Source organism: Giraffa tippelskirchi, chromosome 11 (genome assembly GCF_054371585.1).
Source record: "Giraffa tippelskirchi isolate mGirTip1 chromosome 11, T2T-mGirTip1v1.2.pri, whole genome shotgun sequence".
Lineage (NCBI taxonomy): Eukaryota > Metazoa > Chordata > Mammalia > Artiodactyla > Giraffidae > Giraffa > Giraffa tippelskirchi.
The window spans coordinates 40611242-40638215 of record NC_137285.1 but is presented as its reverse complement, the minus strand read 5'-3'; the positions used below and the strand labels follow the sequence as shown (position 1 = coordinate 40638215).

General features: G+C 41.2%; 1 protein-coding gene and 1 pseudogene across 10 annotated transcripts in view; both read right to left on the bottom strand.

Annotated features, from left to right (window-relative positions):
* Positions 1–26974, bottom strand: part of JADE1 (jade family PHD finger 1) — a 502176-nt gene that overhangs the window by 174245 nt on the left and 300957 nt on the right. The window contains exon 1 of one of the 9 annotated variants that reach the window (XM_081538238.1): positions 15244–15698. The exons of 7 other annotated variants lie outside the window; for them this stretch is intronic. The gene's annotated coding sequence lies outside the window, so the exon portion shown is untranslated. Of the gene's footprint in view, positions 1–15243; positions 15699–26974 lie in introns of those variants that run through there. One more of the 9 variants, XM_081538246.1, reaches the window with a different exon arrangement.
* Positions 9890–13632, bottom strand: LOC145525394 (large ribosomal subunit protein uL29 pseudogene; annotated as a pseudogene). The gene has a single exon (XR_014068179.1). The product of XR_014068179.1 is annotated as a large ribosomal subunit protein uL29 pseudogene (transcript).

The window sequence follows — 26974 nt, the reverse complement described above, 5'->3', positions numbered from 1 at the left end:
CACACACACACACTATATTTCCCAAGGACAAAAACTAATTTTCAGAAACAACTGAGTCAAAATCCCATATGCATCATAATTTCAGAACTGCCGCTTCCCAGGAAGAAGATAGAAGCTTTCATTGCCATAGTAGCTTTCATTGCCATTTTTATGCAGAGAAATGTCAGTTCCCTTTGTTTTTCCCCATTCTGTATCATGAGACCCACCACTGCATAAGAAATAGGACCCATCCCAGGGCACTCAACCTCTCCATGGATACCCTTAGGCTCACAAAGACCCGGAAAATGCTTTCGCATTATGGCCTTTTCCCCTAATTATTTAGCCCATGTCTTACATCTTTCTGGTGTGGAGATTATAGAAATGCAGAAAGATGTGCAAGTTAATCTCTTCTTCAAGCAAACCCCGGAAGATTAGGGGTAAGGAGGAGAACTGTGGGAGATGAGGGGTGGGGGTAGGGGTGATAGTTTGTTCTTTCATTCACAAGAAACAAAATAGGTATCACAGATTGTTAGCCTTGAAAGGGCTGGAAAGATAATTCTAGACCAGTCTCTTTAACTTACACTGAGAAGGATGTTTATGAAAGTAAAAGCACTTGCTGCAACCCTACAAAGGGTGTTTATAATACATATTTAAATGACTCTTCTCACAAAAACCTAGCTAATAACTAAAATCAGAAAAAGCAAGAAAACAATATTCTTCTGACTTTTAAAATCATTAAATTCATACCTCAACTCCAACCTTTAAACAAAGTTTTATGTATACTTAAATATTTATTATAGTTGTTAATTTCAAAATTATCTGCACTTTGCTCATTGTATCTCCTCACTGAAAACATTCAGGCATACTTATCAAGGACAAGACGTGGAGCAAACCTCTCTGGGCAGGCAGTCAGGGCCAGCCTTGTCTAGAGTATGTAAAAACTATAATAAAACCATGGAGAAGGAAATGGCAACCCACTCCAGTATCCTTGCTTGGATAATCCCACAGGCAGAAGAGCCTGGCAGGCTGCACTCCACGGGGTCACAAAGAGTCGGACACAACTGACTGAACAATAATAAAACCAACTAAGAGTTAGTCTGTTTTTTATTAGTATCATTCTCTGTAATTCTAAACAATGTCAGTGATGAAATTGCCCTCCCTGAAAAAAAATTTTTTTGGCCTAAATTTAAATTCTAAACAATTGCTGCAGTTACTGTTAACTTTTAATATATAAGTAAGCTTCAGATTCGCACATTTCTTACATTTTCTTTAACAAACATTGTAGTCCATATAGAAGTGGATTCAGAGATCTTCCAATTACCCAGTTAGCCTTAGACTTGAGGGAGGACAAGACACATGGACTTGAAGGAGGAGGCAGATGAGCACCCACCCCCACCCCCAGGAGACAGTGAAGGGCAGGGAAGCCTGGCGTGCTGCAGTCCATTGGGTCACAAAGAGTCAGACATGACTAAGCTACTGATCAAAGGGGTAAAGCAATTGGAGATTCATCCCTACGAATGGAAACTCCAAGAGGAGAAGAGCAGGACAATTAAGGCAAGGAGTCTGGTCCCTGCCCACACCACGTATCTCTCGTTCTCGAAGTCAGGAGACCTCCCTGACCACACACATGCAGATAGGTTCCTTGGAGGCCAAATGGGAGTTATGTCAAGAGATGTTCTACCCAGACGCTTTTTCATTAAAATCCATCTTGGCTAAGAGATGCCTGTGCACACAGTGAAGGATCTTGAGATATATCAAATAGGGACTGTGAATGAGGCAAGTTCACAACGATTGGCCAAAGGAAACCTGGAAGAAATACCCCATAAAAGTAATTCAAACTGCCACAAGGGTGCCAACTCAGTGACTCTCTCTCTCTCCCTGAGTCCGCCCATGTGTCTGTCAACAAGTACTGTACTTTTTCCCCTCTTAATACTTTACTGCAGATGGTGACTGCAGCCATGAAATTAAAAGACGCTTACTCCTTGGAAGGAAAGTTATGACCAACCTAGATAGCATATTAAAAAGCAGAGACATTACTTTGCCAACAAAGGTCCGTCTAGTCAAGGCTATGGTTTTTCCAGTGGTCATGTATGGATGTGAGAGTTGGACTATAAAGAAAGCTGAGCGCTGAAGAATTGATGCTTTTGAACTGTGGTGTTGAAGAAGACTCTTGAGAGTCCCTTGGACTGCAAGGAGAGCCAACCAGTCCATCCTAAAGGAGATCAGTCCTGGGTGTTCATTGGAAGGATTGATGTTGAAGCTGAAACTCCAATACTTTGGCCACCTGATGCGAAGGGCTGACTCATTGGAAAAGACCCTGATGCTGGGAAAGATTGAGGGCAGGAGGAGAAGGGGACGACAGAGGATGAGCTAGCTGGATGGCATCACCGACTCGATGGACATGGGTTTGGGTGGACTTAGGGAGTTAGTGATGGACAGGGAGGCCTGGTGTGCTGTGGTTCATGGGGTCACAAAGAGTCGGACACGACTGAGCGACTGAACTGAACTGAATACTTTACTTGCTTTACTACTTTTTGTCTTTCTGGTAATTGTTTTGATCAAAGCAAAGGGCCAGGGCCCTTAGCACTGACCACTGATCTAGTGGCTAGGATACAGAGCTTTCACCACCGCAACCCAGCCCCAATCTCTGGTTGGGATCCCAAACCCTGTTCTAAGCTGTTGCAGGCCGAAGCCTTCCGAGATCAGACTCGGCTCCACATATTTTGTGGTACTTCATATCCCTGTATTTAAAATTGTAATGTGTAATAAATGATAGTCCAACACTTTTAAAGATTAAGAAACAGAACTTCTAAAAAGAAAAAAAAAAAAAAGAAACAGAACTTCTTACTTCAGTTGTCAATATATGTGACCATTTGCTTTTATTTGTGCAGTAATTTTGTTAAATGCAGGTTTTAGTTCATACGTGAAATATTTTTACTTTGAATGCTATTTTAAAAATAGAAACATGTTCTTTTAAAATTGCTAATCATTTTTGAACTAGCAGTAAATCAAGAGAATAAAATATTACACTGGTGATATAATTTAGTACTAATAGTTGTAAGTAATTTTGGCAAAGTTGTAGTTTTATTAAGAATTACTCTTTGGTTATTAAATATTTTTAATATAAAATACTATTAGATTATAATCAACAGATGAAAGTTCAAACTGTTGGGGAGAGATAAGCTATCAAAACAATCACAGGTGCTGCTCTGATACTGCCAGAAGTTATCAAAAGGGTAATGTTCAAATTTTCCTTGAATTTTCTATCATTTACTCCAAGGATTGGACGGTCACTATTGTTTAGCCATTTTCTCTGATATTTGCTTTTGACTGTGTGGATCACAACAAACTGTGGAAAATTCTTCAAGAGATAGGAATCCAGACCACCTTACCTGCCTCCTGAGAAATCTGCATGCAGGTCAAGAAGCAACAGCTAGAACCAGACATGGAACAACGGACTGATTCCAAATTGGGAAAGGAGTACATCAAGGCTGTGTATTGTCACCCTGCTTATTTAACTTATATGCAGAGCACATCATGCAAAATGCCAGGCTGGATGAAGCAGAAGCTGGAATCAAGATAGCTAGTAGAAATATCAATAACCTCAGATATGCAGATGACACCACCTTATGGCAGAAAGCGAAGAGGAACGGAAGAGCCTCTTGATGAAAGTGAAAGAGAGTGAAAAAGCTGGCTTAAAACTCAACATTCAGAAAACGAAGATCATGGCATCCGGTCCCATCACTTCATGGCAAATAGATGGGGAAACAGTGGAAACAGTGGCTGACTTTATTTTGGGGGGCTCCAAAATCACTGCAGATGGGTGACTGAAGCCATGAAATTAAAAGACACTTACTCCTTGCAAGAAAAGCTATGACAAACCTAAACAGCACGTTACAAAGCAGAGACATTACTCTGCTGACAAAGGTCCATCTTGTCAAAGCTACGGTTTTTCCAGTAGTTATGTATGGATGTGAGAACTGGACCAGAAAGAAAGCTGAGAGCCAAAGAGTTGATGCTGAATTGATGATGAAGAATTGTGGTGTTGGAGAAGACTCTTGAGAGTCCGTTGGACTCCAAGGAGATCAAGCCAGTCACTCGTAAGGGAAATCAGTCCTGAATATTCATTGCAAGGACTGATGCTGAAGCTGAAGCTACAATACTTTGGCCACCTGATGTGAAGTTACTCATTGGAAAAGACCCTGATGCTGGGGAAGATTGAAGGCAGGAGGAGAAGGGGACGATAGAGGATGAGATGGTTGCATGGCATCACCAACTCAATGCACATGAGTTTGAGCAAGCGGGCAGCTGGGAATGGACAGGGAAGCCTGGCGTGCTTCAGTCCATGGTGTTGCAAAGAGTCAAAAATGACTGAGTGACAGAACTGAACTGATGATATTTGCTAAGAAGAAAAGTTTCAATTTTTACAAAATATAAATGAAATTTATGATGAATTTTTCAAAAGAGAAGATATTTTAGTGCGAAATATGTGACTGTGGGTTTCCCAGGTGGCTCAGTGGTAAAGAATCTACCTGCCAATGCAGGAGACATGGGTTCAATTCCTGGGTCAGGAAGATCCCTAGAGAAGGAAATGGCAACCCATTTCAGTATTCTTGCCCAGTAAAGCCCATGGACAGAGGAGTCTGGCGGGCTACAGTCCATGGGGGTCACAAAGAGTCGGACACGACTGAGTGACTGAGCACACGCACACATGTAACTGTGGAAACATTTGAAAACAATTAGAAATGATCCCAAAGAAACTAAGACCTGAAAGTTTTTGCAAGTTTTGGAATTTGTTGCAAAATTAGATTTTTACAAAACTCTGCAAAACTTAACTTTATGTTTAACACTTTCCTTATTTATCTGCTGCTTCATGTGAAATTAAAATAAACCAAAAGTTTTCTTTGATTAACTACGAACAAAGAGAGACTAAGAAATCTGTTAAAATGCTTGTTAAACCTAAGTGTGCGAGGAAGATCAATTTTCATAAAATCTTTGACAGATTGGTGACTTTTGCAATAAAAACTACCACAGGGTGCCAGAGCTGGAGAGAAGTAAAATGATGGAAGCTAAGAAGGATTTGTTGAAGACAAGGGAAGCCAAATCTGACGGTGATTTACATTTAGCAGTTGAAGACTACCAGGAAGGGAGATTTTGTTTTTCCATTTTGGTGTGCTGTAACTTATTCTCATTAATATTTTTTGAAAATGGGGGAGGAAGAGTGAAGAATAAAACTACTGTTGATAGAGGGCCAGTTTCCTAATTGACTCTACATGTCATCCTCAGAGATGAAACGTGGCCTAGTGAAAGAACACGGACTTAGGAGCTAGATACCAAAACCCGAATCCCAACTCAGTCACTTTCCGACTGAGTATAACTTATGTGACAGTTATTGGAAAAGCAAGGAAAAGAAAGGGAAGCGTTGTCTTCTGTAAATGCAGATGATAGCTGCTTTGTAAGAATATTATGAGGACTAAATGAAATAATGCTTGTAAAATGCTTAGTACAAAACCTACTATATCACATAATAGATATTGAATCATAGTAATCCATATTAATAATAATAAAGGCATTTTTTAACTGGATTTGGAGGGTCTCTGCCTAAACTTTTGTTTCTAATGGTCTAAAGTTAGTACTGTTTTGTGCTAGTTTTGCTTAAAATATACATATATGTATATATTGGAGAAAGAAGTGGTAATCCACTCCAGTATTCTTTTTTTTTTTTTTCACTCCAGTATTCTTGCCTGGGAAATCCCATGGACAGAGGTGCCTGGTGGGCTACAGTCCATGGGGTCGCATCAGAGTCTGACATGACTTAGTGACTAAAACAACAACGTGTGTGTGTGTGTGTGTGTGTGTGTGTGTGTGTGTGTGTGTGTTTAGAGAGAGAATAAACACAGTACTCAACAAGTAGTGGTATGCAAATACTTGAGTAACCAAACTTTTCATATCCAATGGCTGATGGCAAAACCAAGAACTTAGATAATCTCTTGTAGGTAACAGGAAGTCACCTCCACTTCACCTGTAATTCATATATTTTCACCAGCTCCTCTCCTAGTCTCCTCTTCATGACCACCAAGGAGAGCTAGAGGACCTCAGAGGAGGCTCAGAATAGTCCTGCCTTGATTTTGGCAACATGCATATTGTTTCTTCAGCTAACTCAGCATGCTTGAGATCATTTTAACAGCATAGTGTTATCACGTGGTTTCAGTAGAAAAAGTCCCTGTGTAAAAATAGCACCTTCTTCCTCAGCATGTCTGCTCCTTTAATGAAAATAAGACTTTAGCTTAGATTGAGCCAATGCAGCTAACAAGGAGTGAGCTAAAATCTCATCTGCTTCAAACACTGTTAGCCAAATTCACTAACCATGGTACTTACCGCCATTGACAATAAGAAAGACAATGCAGTAAGATATACAAACAATACAGGATAATTCATACCCAATACACAATACTTAAGTAGCATTTTTCTAGAGTGAGCCCTCAGAGAATGCAGTCAATGAGAAGTCGCAATTGCTCTGCAAGAATATTTACAGCAATATAAACAAACCAAAAATGAGGGGAAAAAATAAGTAACACTCTCAAATTCTTATAAAATCCAATAAAAAAAAAAGAGGGATACACTAATATAATTCAGGCCACATGGCAACCTAGTAGGTTGCTTCTTCTTGGAGAATGATGTTTCATTGATTCTACAAGCCTGCCGGCATTCTATCACACCGTGTTCTGTTTTGGCATTGGAAAACTATGTGCATTATTGATATGAAAAAAGAACAAAGGTAGTTTTACTTTATACTTTTAAGGAAAGACAACTATATTTAAAATGTAGGTTCAGAACCTATTATTAGATCATCAGCGTTGTCTCATATCATCTTCAGAATCTGTTCCATGTGAAGTCATGACTTGATTAATTATATTTAGTATTCCCTCAGCATACACAATAGTATGGCTACAAACATATACTTCTGCAACAGACCTATCCACAAGAGCACCATCAAGGAATCGAGAACAGGAAATAACTGGAAGTATGTCCACCTTATGACCTTCAGAAATTTCTCTTTCAGGGCTTCTCTGGTGGCTCAGTGGTAAAAAATCTGCCTGTCAATGCAGGAGACATGGTTTGATCCCTGATCTGAGAAGATCCCACATGCCTTGGAGTAATTAAGCTGGTGTGCCACCACTACTGAGCCTGTGCTCTAGAGCTGGGGAGGTGCAACTGCTGAAGCCCACGCTGCCTAGAGCCTGTGCTCCACAGCAAGAAAAGCCACCGCATTGAGCAGGCCACAACTAGAGAGTAGCCCACTTTTGCCACAACTGGAGAAAAACCCGTGTAGCAACAGCCAAAGACACAGCACAGCCAAAAATAAATTAATCAATTAATTAAAAACAAGAAATTTTACTTTCATTGAATGAAATTTACTCAGAACAGAAGAAATGTTACCAGGAACTTAATTTGGGCCCTACAAGTCTCTAAGCACTTTTATTAGGGGAAAAAAAGGAGAACTGCAATTTTATTTTATAATCTATTTCCCCAGAAACCAGATCTTTCTTAAGAGAAAAATGTTTCTTTTCTGCAAACCTTAAGATACCTTTAGCAGAAACTCTTTGAAAGCAGTTTGTGGCTGTCAGATACCTCTTGTTTATTACAACAAACAGAGATCTCCAGAGTCTCATTTCCTTTGGTGTTACTGCAGCCTTTACCTGGGTATCAGTAGCTATCTGGGATGCTACCTGTGCAGATTTCATGTCTGCCTCTTTTTCTCCTATTTGAAAGTAATCCTAGAAGATGTTCACCTGGCTAGTTAAGAGGGACCACAGCACCTTGTGCAAAGTAGGCATTCAGCAAATGTTGGTTAGTCACACACTGCCTACCTCCTCCCTCCCAGTCCCTTTTATCTGAAGGAAAATTTAGAATCAAATGACTTACAGGCTGTAAGGGCATTATACAGCTCCCAGAACTATCTCCTTAGCTTGCAGCCAAAACAGATTTCAGGGGAAATATAGGTCAAACATTTGGGTGAAACTAGTCAGTGGGCCATTTGGTGGAAGATGGAGTCAAATTTAAGAAAAGTTCAGGAACTGATGCGATCAAGTACCTAGAGGTTTGTAACGAAGCTGTGAATGTGAGTGAGCTTACTGAGCAGATGTAAGAAAGAGAAGGTGGATGAGGACAGAACCACACATATGGTCATGGGAGGAGGAACAGAGCTCTGAAAAGAAAATAGAAAAAGCAGTCAATGAGCTAGGAAGAAAATTAATATTTACTTGTAATAGAAACTATAAGAAGTGAATTCCAAAAAAGGAGGTTAACTGTGTTAAAAACTACAAAACAGTCAAGGAAGATAGGGTCTGTGAAGACGTCATTGATGACTGGGCAGTAGCTACTTAGCTACTACAGAAATCGGCTTTTAAGAATTAAGAAGTGAATCCACGAGAAGGAAGTGGAGGAGATAAGCAAAGTTCTTGTAGGAGATTTCATCGTAGCAGGAAGAAGAGCACTAGCTTAGTATGTCAGAGGGGCAGCAGAGCTGAAGGCTCCAAGAGGTGCATATGCCGCTGAGTCATGGACTGAGTACCATGAACATGGTAGACTGCAAAATGAGCATGAAATCCATCCTTGTATGCCTGATACTTCTGTGACTTTGTAGTCTCTCCCATCAAGATAGAGCGTATTTCTCCCTGAAATTTGGATTTGACTGTAACTTGTTTCGGCCTCCAGGTCACTAGCAAACATGACACAGTAGAGACTTAAAAAGTGCTTGCATAATGAGGTTCACTTTCTCTTGTCCACCATGTAAACAAGCCTAGCTTGTCTGCTGGATGATGAGAGATGACATAGAGAAAGGTCCCAGCTGCTCCAGCCCTCACTGAACTGTCCCAGACTAGGAAAATTATCTAGTGAGCCACAGAATGGAGTGAGATAAGAAATGTTTTTTGTTGCAAGCTACTACACTTTGGGATGGTTTTTTATACAGCAGAAGCTATCCAATATAATGAGATATCTCCCCACCTCACACACACCATGCAGCTTGTGGGATATTAGTTACCTGGGATTGAACTGGGGCCCTCAGCAGTGAAAGCACAGAGGCCTAACACTGGACCACCAGGGAATTCCTGAGATATTTTCCTTTTGTACCTATTCTCTGGACTAACTTAATTCTGAACTAACAGTATGAAACCCAAGTGTTGAGTAATGTCATCTTAGAAAACAAAGGAAAATAGAACTTATAACAATAATATTCTATTTGGTGATAAGACTGCAAAAAATCAAAAGCATGCAGAATTATAGCTATGGATTTAGCTATATTTATTTATATCAATGTAAAAGATGTCCAAGCATCAAGGAAACTCCCTGCCACCAAGTCTATGTGATTTATTTATGGCAGAAGCCCAGGTCATTTCTAAGCCTTTATATCATAACCTGCTGATAGAAGATTCTATAAAAATATGGTGCAGTTTTTAAAAGATCACTGATATGATTTCTATAACAGCTATCAGTACACAAAAGGTTACAGATAATGTATTAGAGCATCACTGGTTAAAGCAGAAAGAATAAAAACCAGAACATACGTGGGACCTGGGGTTAAGAGTGGAAGCCAGCATAGTGGTCATAGGCAGGAAAGATGAACATCATTTCTGGGCCCAGGAAAGACTGCAGTGGGACCCTGCACATTTCGCTAACCCCTGAGGAGGTCTTGTACTACTGCTCAGTAGTGAAGCTGATGTTCACAGCAACGACTCAGAGCTGTTAAGAAAATGTTAAATGATGTTCAATCTACTTGGTTTGGGCTTCCCAGGTGGCTCAGTGGGTAAAGAACCCGTCTGCAATACAGGAGATACAGGAGACGTGGGTTTGATTTCTGCACTGGGAAGATCCCCTGGAGGAGGGTACGGCAACCCACTCAAGTATTCTTTTTTTTTTTTTTTTTTTGCCAGCCAGTGGTCTGTCTGTTTTATTGACGGCTGGATGCTCAGGCCTTGACTGAGTACTTCCGGAGGGGGTATAGCTGCTCCTTCCACTGCTGCTTCTTGGTCTTCAGGTTCTCCTCATGCTTGTTGAGCCGGCGGCGCATGGTGCGTGTTTTCTTAGGCCACAGATCCAGGGGCTTGTACTTCTTGCCCTTATAGAATTTCCTGAGGTTTTCTTTCTGAGTCTGGTTAATGACGGTCAGTACACGGGCGATGAATTTACGAACCACTCGGATCTTGGCGAGTTTGGAAGCCGCGCCATCTGTCACTTCAGCCACGCGCAGCTGGGACAGCTCCACCTTCAGGTCCTCCAGTTGTTTCAGCAGCTCCTCCTTCTTCTTGCCGTGAAGGTCTCGAGCCTTAATCTTGGCCATGGCTGTATAGTCTGCCTCCGCTGCCTTCTCGGAGGGAAAGACCCACTCAAGTATTCTTGCCTGGCAAATCTCATGGACAGAGGAGCCCGGCAGCCCACAGCCCACAGGGTCGCAAAGAGTCGGACAGGACTGCAGCAACTAAGCACACAGGCAGGCACATACTCGGTTTAATGAGGCCAAAAAGAATGGAATCGATTTTAATACAATTTCCATCAAAATAGCTAAATTTTTTAAAGTTTGCTACTTAAAGGGTCTAAGCTTCAGTTCAATGAAGCACTCACTTCCTTGTAACATTTCATTTTCTGACAATACAGATCGGTGATGTATTTATTTAGACATAGTCAGTTGGCATTTATTATGGAATTCTAAGACTGCAACACAATAATTATTGGCAGAGACAGAAAGGAAGCTTTGTCCAGCAAGTGGAGAGCAGAGCACTACCTTGTTAAAATTAGGAAATAAATATTGATTTTTTTTTCATGGTTTCTTTTTCAAAAATATCTGTCAGCATTCTGTGGCCACCATTGTTTTTAATTCACATTTCTCTGTGGATAGATACTATTTAATATCATTATGTACTTTGCCTCTTCACTCAGCAGGTACTAGAGTGACCCCTGGTTTTTGTTCACAGTTTCAGGTTTTTAGATCAGCCTCCATAAAGAGTCTGTCTTAAGCAAGCCTACATTTTTGACTCCCAGTCCTTCCCTATCTTTACTGTCGTTTCGTGAGTATGACATAATTATTGTCATCACAGTTCTCAGACTAAAAATATTCATTGAGGACCAACATACCAGTTTTCATGTAGGAAACAATTAGTGGGTCTGCAGCCCTTTGTCCCACCTTGTCTGTTACGTCATCCAGCAGGTCTACTTCTGGAGCCAAATTCCCACTCCCCAGGCTACATGCACTCATCACTTTAATCAATGGGTCTTTGACCTAAGCCATAGGCTTTATAATGTTCTATCAGTGCTTTTACTATGTTCTCAAACTTCTCAAATATCTCAGTTCATTTCAGTTCAGTCACTCAGTTGTATCCGACTCTTTGCGACTCCATGGACTGCAGCACGCGAGGCCTCCCTGTCCATCACCAACTCCCGGAGTTTATTCAAACTCCTGTCCATTGAGTCGGTGATGCCATCCAACTATCTCATCCTCTGCCGTCCCCTTTTCCTCCCGGCTTCAATCTTTCCCAGCATCAGGGTCTTTTCAAATGAGTCAGTTCTTCGCATCAGATGGTCAACGTATTGGGAGTTTCAGCTTCAGCATCAGTCCTTTCAGTGAATATTCAGGACTGATTTCCTCTAGGAAATCAATTATCTAACATGGCCTAATACTCCACAAAACCAGTTCCACTGGGTTTTGACTTGGATAAAAGTGTTTTTAAATGCAATGTTAAGTATTTTTAAAAAGTACAGACTTGGGTGTAAGATTTGAGCTCTAGTCTTAGTTCTAGAATAAGATTATTTTGAGCTGATTACTTTTGAGAAACTACAGGCAGAGAAGAAGCTCTGAAACAGAGTAGAAGTTACCCTTCTAGAAGGGACATTTATATTCATAAAGGAAGTCTCTATTTAAGCATCTCTCTCTCTGTACCAGAAAGAGGATGACTCCAAATCAGAAGAAACTCTTGTCAGTGGAGATGGCACAGACTTAAATCTGCATAGCAAACCTTACCCTTGTTTAATGAGCCTTTTCTGGTAACCTCTCATAAGTGGCTTCCCCATCCTTCTCAGAGCTTCCCTGGTGGCTCAGCTGTAAAGAACCCATCTAATGCAGGAGATGCAAGAGGCACTGGTTCAATCCCTGCATCAGAAAGATCCCCTGGAGGAGGGCATGACAACCCACTCCAGTATTCTTGCCTCGAAAATCCCATGGACAGAGGGGCCTGGTGGCTATAGTCCATAGGGTTGCAAAGAGTCGGACACAACTGAAGGCACGTAGCATGCACACACCACCCTTCCCAATCTTCCTTTTGTCTTTAGGGGAAGATAGGATATAAACTGGTAACTTGGGTCATCTCAGGGAGTTACACAGTTACTTTGGGTGGGTTTTCTCTACAGAGCTGCCTGCCTACAAGACAAGCTGGCCCTCTGTTCCAGCATCCACACGGTATTCCATGTGGTCTGGAGGACCACATAGTGAGAAGTCAGCCGGCCACCCTACCTTCTGCCTGGGTGTGTGCTCTGCAGATCCAGTATGTTCCTCCCATAAGTCCCAAGTTTCAGACTTGAGGCAAAGGAGTAGAAGGCCTGATTTCAGTTGTAGTCCTATTCCCCTAGTCTAGCCTTTTTCAGCAAGAAAGCAGATACTTAGATCTTAATGGACTCTGTGACTATTTGTTATTTGGCATATCAGAGATCTCAACAGCACCCTACTAGTGGGAACAGGATTGAGTGTAACTTTATGTCTTCTATTTCTTCTCATTAGTACATAGTTATTATGGGAATATGTTAAGAGGAGAACCTTATACCATGAAGTACCTGCAGTCCAAGCTTTTTCATTTTATAGGCTAATAAAATGAGGTTCAGATGGATTGAGTCAGACAAGCTTATATGCGTAGACAGTTGCTTAGAATCCAGCCGTCCTGACTCCTGGCTCAGTACACTGTTACTCTTAGCAAAGCATAATTTAAAGCAGGTCTCAGCTGGTGGGCAAAATTCTCTGGAGCCTCACACTAAGTTTTGACTCTTATCTCCTAGGTTTCTATCCTATGACCAGTTTGGATCCAATTATTGCAAGCTTCTGGTCCTCTTACCCACCTGTTTATGAAGGATTGTGTGCATCCTAAATACAGGTATTTCCCAATACGTCTCTAGGTTGCAAGATGATGAAGAGTCACAAGATGCAATTACTGAGTCTTTTGAATCAAAACCACCTAATTTGGAAGTAAGGCATATAGGGTTCTAACATTCTAACATTCCAGGAACTTTATAGTATCAACACTTTCTCCATAGCTAAGCTCTGTGGAATTGTCTTATTCTTCCTTTTTCTTCAATATTCAATGTCGTAAGTTTAGAGCCCACTAGAGTGATCAAAGTACTACAGCAATGATATTCCACATCACTATATAATTGTGTCTAATGAGAAAATTAGGCAGAATTCTTATGAGAAATATTTACATATAACACAATACACAGGGCGATGGGTATAACTATAGGTGAATTTCCCAGCTATATACTACAAGTCCAAAATTATGCATTTTCCGACCATCCCAACAAAGGCAGAGAGGATAGAGACCTTGGGCAATGCATGGCCTCTGCAAATTACAGTTGTATCTCCACTTCCAACTTGTGACAATGTGTTCAATGCCAGCTTACTGGGTGGCATCAAAGCACTGGGCCCTCGCTGCATAAAGGGAGAGAAGCCCCATGAACTGAGCAGGATCAGTGACTGGTCTCTGTAGGGCCCAGGTGATGCTGACTCTCAAACTATACATGTGACCGTGTGTGTGTGTTTGGTGGTGGGGAAGAATGGGTAACATGGCAGTACAGCATGAAAGGCTGCTCTGAACTTCCCCTTATGCCCTGGCTTCCTGGAAGCCAGCCACCTTCCAAACAGAAACAGCTACTGCAGTCACAGTGCAGAGAAACACCAGGGCAGAACCTCTAGCCTACCAACCTGAATGGCTGATGCCTTAAATGTCTTAATGAGAGATTAATAGGGATGGTGTTTTTTGGAAATATTCATCCTTTTTTTTTTTTTTGTAATCTCCTTTTTTGCCCATTATAATTCCCAGCAGTGTGAGCAGAGGCCCAGACAAAAATCTACCTTTTGTGAAGGAGTTATAAACTTAGAAAAGCCACTACCCGATAGTGAGGGGAAGGGGAAAATCGTTCTGTCTTGGAGATGATGAGAATCAAGCAGTTAGCCATCTGTTCTCTGATTAGACCTTCCGTTGTAACATTCTGGAGGAAAGAGCAATGAGATAGATTTCAAGAGAAATCCAAAGGTACAGAGAGTCTGTGCCCCCTCTCCTCAGATCAGAAAATGCTCTAATGGTACAATTCATCAACAGGCACATTTTATCTCCAACTCCAGCTCCCAGTTGACACCACCCTGTGAGGTACTCCACTGTGGCCAAGAAGCCTCAGCAGAGTGGCGGTGACAGCCCAGTACAGTTTGCTTGAGCTATCTCAGTTAGTTGGCATTGTCAAGCTTCAGTTCCCACCAGCAGCCTGTGGCACCAAAAGTGCCCATGAGTTCTGACCAGCCCTGGGGCTACAGGATGTAGATAATGGAACCAACTGGAGCATTTACCAGGAGTTACCACGGGGGAAGTTTAATGATCCTGGGGCAAAGAGCTGCAGGGCACACCACCTCCACTGGTCATAAATTTAGAGCCCTCTAGAATGATGAAACTGTCCAGCTGATCTCAGTCAATCCATAGAATCATAAGAAATTATTGTTTTAATGATTAAAACATTGTTGGTTTAAGCCACTAACTTTGGAGGTGGTTTGTTACACATCAGGAGATGATAACAACAAACACAAATTCCCTAGTCACAGATTTAATCAGTGAGGTCCAGCACTTTATAATAGAAACCAGCAGGGGACTTCCCTGGTGGTCCAGTGGCTAAGACTCCATGCTCCCAACACAGGGGGCCCGGGTTTGATCCCTGGTCAGGGAACTACATCCCACATGCCACAACGAAGAGTTTACATGCTGCAACTATAAAGATTCCGAGTGTTGCAACTAAGACCCAGTACAGCCAAATGAATATTAAAAAGAAAGAAACCAGCGAGGATCCAGAGGAGAGAGAACCCTTGGGTCTGAGGCTCTCTATTCCCTCCCCTGATGCGTGTGTGCACCATTTTAGGAAGGAACAACAAGAGAAAGAGAGAAACAAGTTGGAAAGGGTGGTGTGGTAGACAGGAAAGGGAATTAAGAAGGCAGATGGAATTAAAGTTGCTAATCAACTGACCTTAAAGTAGAGAGATTATCCTGGATTGGTGGTTTAGTCACTCAGTCGTGTCCAACTCTTGCGACCCCGTGGACTGTAGGCTGCCAGGCTCCTCTGTACAGGGACTGTCCAAGCAAGAATACTGGAGGGGGTTGCTATTTACTCCTCCAGGGGATCTTCCCAACCCAGGTCTCCTGTGTTGCAGGAGGATTCTTTACTGATGGAGCCACCAGGGAAGCCCTCATGTAATATAAGAGTCCTTAAATGTGGAATAAAGAGAGAAGAGTCAGGGCAGAAGGAAGAGATGGAAGAATTCCGCCTGCTGTTGCTGGCCTTGAAAATGGAAGAAAAGAGACATCATCCATGCAATATGAAAAAGGGAAAGTAAAGGATTCTCCCCTAGAGGACCCAGAAAGGAACCAGCCCTGCCAACACTTTGAATGTAGCCTAATGACACCCATTTCAGACTTCTGTGTTGTAAGATAATAGATCTGTACTGTTTTAAGCCACTAGAGTTACGTTAATTTTTTCAGCAGCAACAGAAAACTAATGAAGGTAGCAAATTGTAGTGACTGAATAATTATTCAAAATAAGACTATCTGAAACTGGAAGAGACTAAAATGGCGTTAAATGGCAATTTTAAGTTTGTTTTGTTTTTCTTCCCCCATAGCCCAGTGTGGGGAAAGCTAGGGAAGAAAGATTAGAATTTTTCTGGAAATCAGAAAAGCTACCTTTTGTTTTTCACACTTCTGGGTACAGCAAGTTAAATTTGAGACCTTGTTGCAACTTTTGTACTGAGCGTTGATTTTCTGTTAAAACCAACTCCCCTTGGAAGAGTCACACATTAAACTTTTCAACATAAACGAGTTTATCTATCCAATTGCTTCTGAAAACAGAAGCTGGGTAAAGAGAGAACGGAGGAAGTCAAGTCAAGGCTTGAGCTCTGAGGTTCCTGGAGGGGATCATGCTGAGGCCAGGTGGGTCTTGACTCAGGGTGGGGTGGACACCACCCCCTCCCCCCCCCGCGACCCCAACACCTTGCTGTCCTTGAGCAGAACGGTCACCACTCTGCCTGGACACTGCTCTCGGTGAACAGTCTCAGAGGGGCTGGGAACTCTGAACTGTGTGGCACTGAGTGCTCATTACGCCCAACAGCGAGGCCAATCGCTTCATGTTATTTAGGGTTTTCACATCTTCATTGCTTCTTTCCGCTGCATTTTAGATACCCGTGGTTTCAGCTCTGTGCTTAGAATCCCACATTTCATCACTCGTCTCTGACCCTCCAAAGTGAAGACTTTTTGAATCAAAAGTCATGTTATTTTTAATTTGTAAAATAACCTTTCTGTCACCCTCACCATTGATTAGTATTCTCTCTTCTCAAAATGAGTCTTAACAGTATAATACTAGCAACGACATTGAGTAAGAAATGGTAAAATGCCACATTCTAAGCATGCCCCAGCACCACTGTAATGACTGCATTTGGATTTGTTGTTTCAAAGACACACAAATATGTGGGGGTACTTTAAGGGCAACTACACAGGTACCATGGATGATCTGAAGTTCACCCTTAATTTAGCAGCAGTTTTTATTTAGAATAGGGAGTGGGGAATAACGCAGCATCAGAGGAGGGAGGCAAATGAGAATCTAATGATGCCAAAGTCACTGGGAGGCACTGGGATCTGAGCATCAGTCTAAATGGGTTCAAAGTCGCTCCAATACTCTATGACTCTCAGAGGTTGCTTACCCTCTCTGTACCTCAATGTTTACAAAAGAAAAAAGATTGGGGTGGAAATAATAGTGCCTGTTTCATAAAGTTAATGTGATGACTAAATAATTCATATAAAGCTCTTAGTTCAAGCTAGGCAGTAAATGCTTGATGAACACTAGTGATTTTTATACAGAACCCAAAAGTTGAGAAATCAACACTTTGCCAGACCACAAATATGTTTCTCATTTATGGTCCATATTTACTATACATCAAGGTAAAAGTCTAGTTCACTGCGATCCCCTCCTCACGTGAGGCTGCTCTCCAGTTCCATACATACCTAGAGTGCCTGAAACATCTGAGAAGACTGATGCTGTTTCCAGGTTCCCTTATCAGTGCTCCATTCTGTTTCCTAATCCCTGCCCTTCTCCATGTGGTTCCAATATCAAAATATTTAGTCCATCTGTCCCAGAGGGGTTTGGACTTTCTCTTCATTTGTGCTTCTTGAAATAATATGCTCCTGAGGCACAGACTGTTCCTTCATCACTAAAAAAGGTCAAGCATTTATTAGTCTGTGTATAAACATGACAACAAAGGAGCCCTTGTAAAAATGGAATGTTCAGCTTGGATAGAACACAGAGGAGTTCCTCTTGGATCTGGCAAATTCCCTTGGATTTCATCTCTTTTAAATACACCACGTTAATGTCACTGTTTCTTTCTGGCGTCTCAAGCCTTACTTCTAAATCTGCATGAACACTTTGAGGTGCGTTTCTCATTTATACAGTCTGTAAGTGCAATTTCTTTTGCAATTCAAACACATTAAGAGTTCTGCAGATAAACCAGTCTTACTACTATGAATAACAGGTATGCTCTCCTGTGTGTCACACAACCGCCTGTCACAAAGAAGGAAATGACTCTGCTTTGCTCACCAGCAAGCACTTCATACAAACATTATTCCCATTCTTCTGGGCAGCAACCCATGGAAGCCAGATCTCTGATTTATTAATATTTTCCTCTTTAGTTGTCCTCTTCAGATGACCTTGACCCAAAACAGAACTCTCCCTCTATCACCTTGGTCTTCACAGTCATCATGGCAGCTGACCACCAGCTATAAATACAGGGAGCCTATTCCCTTTCTTGGTACTTGATCCTTTCAGACAATACATATTAATCTCTCTTAATAAAACAGATTTGATCCATTGCTATGCATAATCCAGCTTTAAAAACCTAGCTTTAATCTAGCTTTTCAAATTTCCACGTTGTCACTTTATAAGCTGTTGTTGGTGCTGTTCTTTAAAGAAGATTCTTTTGGTTTCCTTCTCTGAGGAATGAAGAGGAGATGAATTCCATACTGAGACATTTTCTAGCCAGTCTCAGGTAAATCCTATCTTGGAGAATGGTGATCATGTTTCACATCCCTTTAAGGCTAGCAAGAGTAAAAAATATACATCTCTAAAAAAAACTGAAAAAAACTCCACCTCTGATTGGAGAAACCATATTTTATGTTCCTGGTGAGGTGTGCAGTATCAAAGGCTCATTAAAAGCAGTGTGATCACTCTGGATTCCCTTCCCTGCTAAGACTGCCTCAGTGTGAGAACAGAGTTGCTGGTCTTCCCCTTCTTCTTTTCTCCTCCTTTTCTCTCCTCCCCTTCTCTACCCCCTCCAGTTCTCTTTTCCCCTTATCCTCTTCCTCTCTCTCTCTTTTTTTTTTTCTCCTTCATTTTTGTCCAAAGCTGCCTAGGGAGGCTTGGAAAAGAATCTAAAGTGTATTGGCTCACTAAACACTTATTTTACTGCTATGATTTTCTCTGGTGTACGGCAGGAAGTCACATGACAGTACTTCTTCAACTTAATGTCAACTTGTATTATTTTATAACTATATAAGTGAATGTCAGCCCTAAAATTCAGCTGTCTTATCCTTCTCACAGGAAGTACAGAATACATTTCATTCAAATAAATGAAACAACATCTGCTTTCATGGGCTGGCCCCAACTTACTTTTCTAGTTTCTTCTTCTGCCATACTCCTTCCCTCCCCTCTCTCCGCCACCTGCCTCCTTCATACAGTGCTATTAGTACACCATATTAGTCCCTCTTCTCTGAGGTTAGAGCAATTTATGAGCTCCAACTAGGTGAAGAGATGAATGAAATAAGCTGTGCAATTACAACTTGTGCCTTTGCTCATACTTGCCCTGTTTTTGGAAAACCACCCTTCCCACTATCCCATTTTTAGTGGGGAAATTTCTACTCATTTTCCAAGGCCCAGCTTGCTGCTGTCTCTGCTTGATATTTTTACTCAGTATCACTGTCTTCCTCCTCCTTACATTCACAGTTTTTTAATTCTTAAATGTCACACTCACTTTGTCTTTGTTTGCCTTTTTTCACTTACTTGTCTTCCTCTCCCCTTACAAGTTCTTTCATGGTAAGGCATGTCTTTTTCATCTCTGTATCCCCCAAACTTAGCATTGCTAAGTGGGACAGTTCCTATCCCATTCTTTGTGACCCCATGGACTGCAGCACGCCAGGCTCCCCTGTCCTCCACTATCTCTCAGAGCTTGCTCAAATTCATGTCCATTGAGTTGATGGTGCTATCTAACCATCTCATCATCTGCTGCCCCTGTTTCCTTTTGCCTTCAATCCTTCCTAGCATCAGGGTCTTTTCCAGTGAGTCAGCTCTTTGCATCAGGTGAACAAAGTATTGGAGCTCCAGCATCAGTCCTTCCAATGAATATTCAGGGTTGATTTCTTTTGGGATTCCCTGGACCCCACACCCTACTGTGTCAGAAACACCACCCAGCCTACATACACACACACAGTGATGTGAAATGAGCTCTGGGATCCCTGGGTCCTGCAGTCAGACTCCAGGAACTGGCTCTGTCTGTCACTACACTGACACTTACCCCAGGATCTGGCTTCACCTGCCAGTGGGTAGGCAACAGCCCCAGAGTCTTCAGGACCTTGAATTTGCCCACCAGTGAGCCAGCACTAGCCCCAGGGCCCTCCAGGGTTCTACAGCCAGCTGCCTCATGACCAGGCCCTGCTAAACAGCAGCCAAAAGCATCTGCACAAGACAGGACCTGGCAGCCAACCACACTAGGGTCCAACCAAGCCTACCAGAATGCCCACATAATCAGCCCGCCACAGCAGAAGGACCCACGTGGCCCTCTTAGGGGGAACCCCGAGAACACAATGCTTGGGTGATGAGAGGGGAGTGCACTGTTGGGACGCATAGGATGTCTTACAAAGAAGGCTACTTCTCCAAGGTTAAGAAACATAACTGACCCACCACATACACAAAAATACAAACAGAAACTTAGACAAAGTGAGGCAGCAGAAGAATATCTTCCAGATGAAGGAACAAGATAAAACCCCAGAGGAACTAAGTGGAAGTGGAGACAGGCAATCTACCTGAGAAAGAATTCAGAGTAATTATCGTAAAGATCTCAAAGATGATCAAAGAACTTAGGAGGAGAAAGGATGCACAGAGCAAGAAGTTAGAATTTTTTAACAAGGATGAAACAAATAGTCATGACTAAAACCTAACGGGTCTAAGGGTTATGACAACCAACCAGTCATTAAGACAACTATAGATCTCATCAAATCTCACCAGGAAAATCATACTCCCATCTGAAGTTCCTTGTTCTTCCTTATAAAAGGCATTGCAGGAATAAGACAGAAACTGTTGTCTATATGTTAGAGTAACAAGAACTCTAAAACACATGCCCCCTACATGATGAAGTCTTATTTATATCTTACTGTGGGGTTGCTGTGGAAAGCTTCTCAAGGAAAACCAATGAGGGCATGAAGAAAATTACTCATCACTGCTGAGCCTCCAGGAGCACTTAAAGCAAAAGATGCCTTCAGACGAACATTCTAATTTATTACTATTGAGAGAGTCAGTTCCTAGGTAGGTTGATAAGTCCAGGGTTCCTGAGGAGGAGAAAGGGGCTCTCAAGGAGAAGAAAAGGACAAACTTTTTTTCTACATTGCTTTGTCTTAGTCAATATAACAATGTATCTTGCTCAAGGACATGTTTCTCCTTAACAAGAACCTTCTGACTAATCTTGCTGTCTTAAGACTGTGTATTGTGGGAGTGGGTCTGATAAGACCTTTCTATTGTTAGTTCTAATCTTGTTAATGTGAGATGTGTGTTGTGAGAGTGGGTCCAGTAAAAGTACATAAGGCCTCCATAAAACTAGTAAATGGGGGCACTCTCGGTCCCCCCTCTGATATCTATGTCAGAAGCTTTCTCTGTCCCTTTTTCACTTTAATAAAACTCTGCTACACAAAAGCTCTTGAGTGATCAAGCCTGGTCCCTGGTGCCGAAGCTAAATCTTCAGAGATCACAAATCCATTGTTCACCGTAAGCTATCACTATGATAATAATTATCACAGTTTAATTTATATTAATTTGGATTTACCTTATTTATATTAAAAGAATGCATGGCCTTCTTCCTTAAATTAACATCAATATGATTACTTTTTTTGTCTTATCTTTGAGGAGGACAGGAGACTCAGCTATCTATTCTTCTATCCACCACCCAACCATCTGTCTATCCAAATTATTGTTTAAGACCCTCTTATTTAGTGGGTTTTATGCAAGTTCCTGAGCCTAAAAAGATGAATAGGACCAGATTCAAGACCCAACATAGTCACCACCCAGTATGTAGGAATTTGATCTAAAGCAAAAATTAGGCCAGTGTTCAGGATGTGTATCAAATTCTTTTAAAGTAAAACCCAAGTGTATGCTTTAGCCAGCATCTCTGTATTCCTTCAGTATACTAATGTTCCCTGACATTATTGCTATCACTGATAAATGTCAAAGGGGAGAGTGATATTTTTGGAACTGATTTTTTTTTTTACTCTATACAAAAATAGATTATAAACACATAGGCATATGTCATAGAAAGAATTTAGGCTAATATTTCTATACAGAGATAAGCATTAGCATATTTTCAAAGTTCACAGTTACATTCCTGTTGTCAGTTATAATCATCTGTTGGTTTGAATTCCTTATTTTATGATTGCTATCAAAATCTATTGGTAATATGCAATCTGATTAAATTTAGCAAGAGTATGAGAATTTTATAGTTACAGAGTTCCTGAAAGAGGCTGTATGCTTCAGTATTTTCATACAACCATCTTTATAAAGGCATAGCATAACATAAACCAACAAATAATGATCCCTAAATAAACACAAAGTTATAACTCAATTCAAATTCATAAATGTTTCATTTTTCAGTTATTCTCTGTTTAGGACATTAGTCTAAGTCAGTATTTAGTTATAGTATTACATTTACATTAGGTAAATGCTTTGGGGAAAGCACGTAAATACTAATGCAAAGCACAAATGAGTCCAAGTTATCCATGTTGTCATGCTATTCTACCATGGGCCCCATTGCTCCTCTTGGAAGGCTGTTGGTACCTGCAGTGTTGGAGGAGGTACTAAGGCAAATCTGGACTGCAGTTCAGAGAAATGAAAGATACAATGCCTTTCATGCAGGTCTCTGGAGAAAGCCAGGATTTCTCTAACCTTGGAGAAGCGCACCCTCACAAAGAAGCCCTTTCCTTGATCTGTTGGCAGTTGGAATGGTATGCCATACAACTTCATTTAGTTCAAGGAGGCTGTGGGGGCAGTGTCAAAACAGCAGGCACAAGGGCTGAGGGAGCTTCTATTATTCATCACAGGTTGGCAGCTTGACAGGTAAAGACCAGTACTGATGGAGCAGTCTAGTCACTAACTTCATTTTCCTACTCCACTCAAATGGCATGAATCAGTCAGCTCTGCTGCTATACAAACAACCCCCCAATTTAATTTTTAGTTAAAACTACAAAGGCTTTTTCTGGGATCTGTAATGAAGAAGACATGTGCACCAGCCTTGTCTTTGTGCTTTCTTCATTCCAGATCCAGGCTGAAAGAGAGTCCATTTTTTGGCCATGCCATTCTTACGGCAAAAAGAAAACAGCAAGAGAGCTGATGGAAATATACAATGAATCGGTGTGTGTCAGTTAACGCTACAATAACAAAAATACCATAGAGTGAGCGGCTTAAACCACAAACATTTATTTCTCCTAGTTCTGGAGGCTGGGAAGTCCAAGAGCAAGGTACCAGTAGATTCAGTGTCTGGTAAGGGTCTGCCTTCTGGCTTATAGATATCTGTCTTCTCATTGCATCTTCACACAGCTGAGAGAAGGAGGTCATCTCATGTCTCTTCTTATAAGGGCACTAATCCCATTCATGAAGCCTTCACCCTCACAACCTAATCACTTCCTAAAACCATCACACTGGGCGTTTGGGCTTCAATGAATTTTGGGGGAGGAGGACAAACATTCGGTTCACAGCAGCTTTAGAGCTTTCACTTGAAGGAGGCATAGTCAAGGTTACCCACAATCCGTTAGCCAGAGTACTCACAAGTCCAAGCCTGACATCAAAACTGTGTACTCCCCCTCAGGAGGCATTGCAAGTTGTATAATCCTGTTAGAAGGAGTGTGAGTTGCTGGAAACGATAACACAACCCACCACACCGGATTCCCTTTGGCAGCCCCCACCCAATTCTCCAGCGGATTCCTTCAGCCCCCTCCCCTTGCTGCCAGCCCAAGGAGAGGACTGTGCTGAGTCCAGTGGAGAAAGACCACACAAGCAGTGAGGCTGCGGCAGCTGTTATTTCTACTTTTGACTTTTTGTTCTCATCAGGCTCTGAGCACAGACCACAGGGTGGATTGGGAATGGAACTGCAGATGAGGTAGGAGACAAATGAGAGAACAAGACCTCTCTCATTAGCTGAAGGGGTCACTCGGGTAGTGCCTGGGGCAAGAGACAGAGTGACCTTTGTGTGCATCTATAGGGCTGCGCCTGAGAGAATATAATTAAGACCACTCCTCAAAGCCATCATCTTCTTCAATTAATATTTACTGAGCACCCGCTGAGACACTGGCCTTGGACTCAAAACTACAAACTCTCTCAGGCTGGGAAAGGCTCTGACTAATTTGCACATTAAAAAGCAAGCAGACAGAGGGAAACCCACCTTTTTCCCCTTCCTAGTCACTCTAGGAGAGAGACCCTCTTCTCTTCTTCATTCATGTGTGGAATCCCAATTAAACATAGTAAACAAAGGAAACTTCTTACACTGTAATTTTCCTCCTTCTCCCCTTGCTTTATTTGCTGTCTGGATTTATAGCTCAAGAATTGCCTCCTCTAAGCACCATCCCTTATAACCAGAGAGATAAAAGCCATAAAGGGAAGGGAACTCCTTCAGTTCTCTTTGCCAGTTGTGAGGCAGAGCAGCGCCTTTACAAGGGAGTTGACATCTGTTGCCTGAGACTGCCCGTCCTGCACCAGGGCTGTGCTCACGCTCTGAATGCAAACTGCAGCCATCAGAGACAGAGCCGGGTTTGATAACTGCTGGAGCCCAGAGCAAATCTGCTTGGGCACTAGAAAAGAAATTGTGTAGTTTTAAAGCAGATGTATGTTCTTAATGCGGTTGGCTTATAAAGCGACGGAACATGGCAGTTTTTTCCCCCTTAGCCTATCACAACTGATAGAGTAAACAGTGTAACTTAAGACAGGCTGATTTGATCACAATTCCATGTAATATTTAGTCCATATAACAGAATGAAACTTAGATTTGCATCATATATATAAGGCATTTCATTTTCTCGTGCATGGTACGATATTAGCAAATAACATGGTTATAAACAAAGGTGTCATATTTGCAAAACAGATCCTATATGTAGAACTTGTATAAATGGGATAAAATACAGGGCTTTTGCTGGTTGAAATGGCATTAACTATTTCAATTAGCATGATCTTTGTAAGAAACATTTTTTTCCTTCTCTGTGTATGCCACCAATCACTGTCTTTGTATCACCTTTCTCCTAACCTGAGTTCTTGGCTCATCCCTTCCACTGTGACCTTGAAAAAAATCAACTATTCTGAGTCTCTATTTCTTTCCTTGTTAAATAAAGTTGGATCAGGATTTCTCTGTCTATTCTGGGGAACATTTGCTTCTGAGGAAATTAATGGGGGTAATGTTTTTTAAAAAGAGGTTCTGTGATCAAATAAGTTTAGGAATTGTGACATTAAACAATATTAAACACACTTCCTTCCTCAGAACTTGAGCATGCTAATAATATTCATTGTGATTCTCTGAGAGAGAGAGAGTAGTGCCTTGTTTCCCCAATTTATTTAGCCAGAAATTTTTTCTTCCAGATTGTTTCTCAGAATCAGTCTGAACATCAGACTTTAAAGATCCTTCAACACAAAAGTTGAAAGAACAGTACAATCAACATATACTCTTCACTTTAGATACAGCAACTGTTAACATTTTGCACCAATTTCTTTCTCTTTCTCTCTTCTTCTCTCTCTCTCTCTCACACACACACTAGAGTGTGTGTGCACTATTTGTATAATTTTACTATTGAACCATTTGAAAATAAATCACAGACATCATGACACTTCACCCCTAAATATTTTATGATGTATCTTGTAAGACAAGCATTCTTCTATACAACGTCAGAACCATTATTACATATAAGAAGTTTAATATTGATTAATACCATGAAATGTATATGCTGTATATGAATTTTCCAAATTGTTATTCATAATTTTTTCCAAAATGTTCTTCCTAACATTTTTTTAAGCTCTAGGATCTATTCAGCTTACACTCATTAGAGTCAGTTATGTCTCTTTGGCTTCTTTAATCTAGAACTAGCTCCCTAATTTGTTCATCTTTCATGAGATTAACTTTTTTGGGAAAAGTTCAGGTCGCTTATTTTGTAGGTCTAACATTTTAAATTTGTGTGATAGTTTTCTCAGATTAGCTTTGGTTGAAATATTTTTGGGAAAAAAAAAAAAGGGTGATACCATTGCATACTTCAAACTGCATACCAAGAAAGACATAACGTCATTTTGTCCCATTATTGGTAATGTTTTGAGTAACAGCATGGTTAAAGTGTTGTTTGCTCTATTTCTCTGTTACAAAGATATCCTTTCCCCTTGGTAATTAATAAGTGATCTGATAGTTGATGTTTTGAGACTTGTGAATAACTTATTTCCTAATAACCCTTCACCCAGTGGCTTTAGCATTTGTTGATGATCCTTGCCTGAACCAAATATTACACTGGGATTGCAAAACAGTGATTTTTTTTTTTTAATCTAATCCCTTTCTATAGATAAGAATTTTCTCTTCCTCTTTCTCCTTCTCTTTATTTCTACCTCTCATTGAGTATAGTGATGTACCATAGATTCTATTTTTATTCAATGTTTTATAATCATTGTAATTCATCCTTTTAACATTTATTCAGAGACTACTCTGTACCAAGTACTAAAGTGAGATTAACCTAACATTAATCTTAGTCTCCTTTACCCCTCCTTCTAAGTACTTAAGAAAACTATCAGTGCAACGTTAACAACTAATCCAGATTCTTAAACTGGCCACCACTTAAGCCAACAAAGTTTTGGCAAAGATAAAGGGAAACCTTTATAGATAGAGGGAACTGAAAGTGAAGATGGGAGTGCAGAGTGATCTCCAAATTGTAATTATTATTCCCCTTTTGCAAACCCTGGCCAGGCAACTGTGGTTACAGCAATCATCAAATCATCACACAGAAAAGAAAAAAAAAAAAAAATCAATTATCATCTCTGTGGTGCGATACTGAATCTGCCTCAGAGGGAGAGAATTTCAACAAGAACTTGGTCTCAGTACGTGGGCTCAGGGTCCACAGAGGGAGAATCATAATTCCCATTCTGAGCACAAAATAGGCATTTAATGATCACTCATGTCATTAGGAAGACGGGGGAAATATGTCCATGTCTTCAACAGGTTCTTAAGCCCATATCAAGGTATCAAAGCCCTTGGTCAAGACAGGAGTCCTAGAGCACTTCCCTGCCACAGGTCCCACATGGGCAGCATTCTCACCTCCCCAACAGGATCTGAATGATGAATTCCAAATAATTAATCACCGAATGAAACAGAAAACAGCTTTCAGTGGAAGGAAAAAGGACCCTATGTTCCAGGGAAAGAATAGACTGACTCATCCTGGTCCAACTG